Source organism: Cupressus sempervirens, chromosome 7 (genome assembly GCF_028749045.1).
Source record: "Cupressus sempervirens isolate cs-2001-9-10 chromosome 7, ASM2874904v1, whole genome shotgun sequence".
Classification (NCBI taxonomy): Eukaryota; Viridiplantae; Streptophyta; class Pinopsida; order Cupressales; family Cupressaceae; genus Cupressus; species Cupressus sempervirens.
The window spans coordinates 311,269,119-311,272,940 of record NC_143124.1 but is presented as its reverse complement, the minus strand read 5'-3'; the positions used below and the strand labels follow the sequence as shown (position 1 = coordinate 311,272,940).

The 3,822-nt window shown below is 37.2% G+C and overlaps 1 pseudogene; it reads right to left on the bottom strand.

Annotated features, from left to right (window-relative positions):
- Positions 1-2,045: 2,045 nt before the first annotated feature.
- Positions 2,046-3,026, bottom strand: LOC149546653 (serine/threonine-protein kinase PBL34 pseudogene; annotated as a pseudogene).
- Between the last annotated feature and the right edge of the window lie 796 nt (positions 3,027-3,822).

The window sequence follows — 3,822 nt, the reverse complement described above, 5'->3', positions numbered from 1 at the left end:
GAGCCAACTTGCGGGAATTATTTCATTTGCATCATTTAATTTAAGATATTTTTTTGGGATGACTCCAGACCATTTCTGGGTCAACCTTCCTCTTATGCAATGTTCTAGAATGTTTTGTAAGCCATTTTGGCAAGTATAAATAGAGAGTTTAGGCTTAGAGCTAAGTAAATTTTGGGAGAACAGAAGAAGAAAAGTTTTCAGGGAGCAAAACTGAAAGTGTGAATTTGTTGTTGGATCTTTGTAACTGAATGTATTAAATTGGTCATAACCCAGAAGGCCTCACAGTTGGGCATGTATGAAGATATTTTGATGAATCAATCAAAGTATTTTCCTCTTCTCCTCGTTTTGTTGCTATCCACTTTTGTTTGCTTCCGTTGTGTTAACTCTTGCAGGGTGGTTTGGATAGCTGGGTGAGCCTTTGGCCCTAGTTATTCTTCCTTCCTACCTACGTCAAATAATTAATTAATAAATGATGATGTCATCAGGGAATTTTTCAAAAAATAAAAATACTTTATTCTCGAAAGGATTTTTAGGTGTCTACAACTGCCATGTGTCATCACCACTTCCACCCTCGCTATGTCACCTTGTTATCGTGTGAGCGACTTCTCCTTGGCGAGATAGCAAGGAATGCCAAATTTTCCATGTCTCATCATCTTGTTGCCTAGATCCACATCAGTCTGACATAATATTTGTTTAAAATTTGGACTTTATGACCTCCAGCTGGTCGACCAGGACCCACGCGTGAGAAACTTTGCCTTGAAAAAGGTGCTTTTCATAACACACCTAATTTTTTGTGTGCTTTGTTACTTATAGACTATAAAAGCCTTTCATGGCCCATATGTGGGATTAAAATCCTTTTATTATTTTATTTTTCTTTGCTCTACATTTATGGTATCTACTCTTTTAGTTTTTTTGGCTTCTTCCTATTGGTTAACTCCTCTATTGACTGCCATATAGATCTTCCATGGCTCCTCTGTTCTTTTTTTTGCACTGCTTGTGGCTTCTTTGCAACATGGGCTAGTTGTTGATGGTGTCCCCTTCTTCCAAATGTGGGGCTCTTTGCCAAATTTATTAGCTATGGACATTTTCTATTTTCTCCAGCATGGACCCCCAAAGATGCTACGGATTTCAGCATTCATGTCCTTGCAGATGCCAACTCCTGTACCTATGTGGGCTCATTGCACATTCCTCTGGTGTTAATTGCTCTAGCCTTGCTTATGTATTTGCATGATTTGCAAAAATGTAAAGCTTTGTCTTGTAGCAGCTTCCATGGCATGATCTCCTGCAAATAGCAAATAACAAATGGCAAATGCATATACTTGGGTTTTATTTGGTTTGACCAGTGTTTTAAACTTTAATATTTCCCTTCCTTCATGTGAAAATCCTTAGCATGCCCTATTATCCCTTCCTCTATTTCACGTGAGTTGACCTCCCTGTGTAAATTGTGAGCTTCATTTTACTTGTTGCCTCTGCATTTTATTGGTTCTTTTGCATATGGCATGAGGTTCCTTTTAAAAGGCATGGATGGTGGTCTTAAGTTTAATGCTAACTTCCTCAAGCACAATGCCTCCCTTTGTCTGTAGTGGGTTACATGTTATTAAAATTGTATCTTCTTGCAAAGATTTCTCATTTAATGTGTGGTAACTCCTTCATTTTGTTGTTACAACTTTCCTCATTTGATCATGACCTTTTCTATGGTGGCTTTGACTACATTTTTCTGACATCCCTACTCTTTGTATGGTGCCTAGTTATACTTGCATTCCCTTTGTGGGTTTCTATGGCGTGGAAGTCTTTTAGAAAGCTGCGGAATTCTTTCTTAGACAAGGTTTACTCTTTTCCTTTTATGCCCACAGCTTCTCTTTAGTCACTATGGCTCATTGAGATACCCTTTTAATGTGTGAGCCTCCTTTTTTAATTGTTTTGATGCTTGTCTTTTAACACATGAACAGGTCTCCTCTTGATTGGGTCTACTCTATTCTAGATTGTGATCCCTGCCATTGCGGGTGCTCTTTCCTAATATATAGACTTCCTCTTTTACATGAGGTCTACCCATTCTTTGAATACATTCCATTTACTTTAGAATGTGATAATTGATGACTAGGACATTGTGATTGCAATGCTTGATAATTGAAGGATGAACTCGCAATATCTTTTAAATTTAACAATGGTGTGAGAGCTTCAACAACATCATCCATTGAAGGCCTGGCTCTAGGGTCTCGACTTATAAAATAGTGAGCTAATTATATAGTCTTTAGGGCACCTTTGATGGAATAGTGACCACTAAAATGAGGATCTACAAGATGGTAAAGTTTCCTTTTCTCTTTAAGATAAGGCCAAGCCCATTCCACGAGATTTTTCTCCCCACTTGGCCTATTTTTATCTATAGATCGTTCACCAGTAAGCACTTCAATGAGAACAATGCAAAAGTTTTAGGCATCACTCCTTGATGTCAAATGCCCAATCATAACATAGTCAAGAACTGTATAACCATATATCTCTATTACTCGAGTAGAGAAATGAGTCTTGTCTTCTTCAGATCCAACTTTTGCAAGCCCTAAGTAAGAAAGCTTTGCAATGTAATCCACATCCAAAAGAATATTTGAAGTTTTAAAATCCCAATAAATCACAGGTTTCTTAGCCCTTCATGAAGGTATGCTAGGCCCTTTTCTGCAACCAATGCAATTTTCATCATGGTAGACCATGGGAGAGGCAGGGCCCTTTTGAAAAGGTGATTTTCCAAACTACCTCTGGGCATATATTCATAAACAAGAAACCTCTGATCATCTTCTACGCAGTATCCAATAAGTTTAACCAGATTACGATGGTGAAGTTGGCCTATGAAGTTTACGTCTACTAGGCATTCCTTATGACCATTAAAACATGTTTCAAGGACTCATTAATCTTTCCACCATAGTCCATTTCTTCACCCTTTGTTAAACTTTTAAATCCTTTCATAAGAGCCTCTAACTCTTTGGTCTTGTGATTCAACCATTTCCCTCTTCATTTGATACAGCGAAGAGTGCCATAGCTTCATATGGAAACTCTAGATTGAATCCTCTTTTTGTTAGATAGCAACACTCTTGTGATTCCAAATCAGTCCATCATTCTAAAGCACTTAGTCGGACCCCAAAGTGGGTCTGGCTAAAAAAAAATTTTGTTTCCAAACAACTGATACTCCATACTGATCTGATGAACATCTAATATTTACTAGGATTGATTTCGAGCATTGATTGATCATTAAAATCTCATTTTATCATTTTTTGCAAATTGTCATTTTTGTGCTAGGAGGTCTGTTGACTGGTCTTAAAAACTGACCCAAACACCTAACAGAGCTCTAAAAACTAGCGCAATAATTCTTTGTTCCACACACTTGAACCCTGTCAAATCTCATCTCATGATGAATTTGATGTCATAAGATATTTGTTGTCAATGTTTACCTCTTAGAACTGCATGCAAGAAAACATGTCAGAAAACACTAAATCTCGTTTAGAATTGGCTCTGAAAGCTAGGTAAATTGATATTTGGGAAGACAAAAACTAGGGTGTTAATTCATATTCATGAGGATATTACAAATTTGGGATTTGGGCTCAAGACGAATAACTGGGCACAAATGGCGAGTGGTCAAAGTGAGCTACTCAGAATTTGCAGATTGAAAACAATGTCAAAAAGTGATTTTTGCAAATGAAATTGACCTAGAAAAGTATGCAAATGGATTCATCATGACCTGAAAATTTACACACTTGGAGTATTTTTGATGGAAAAGATGATGGTACAATCCATTCAATCTATGTAATCATTAATCTCAAGTTATAACATCATGAA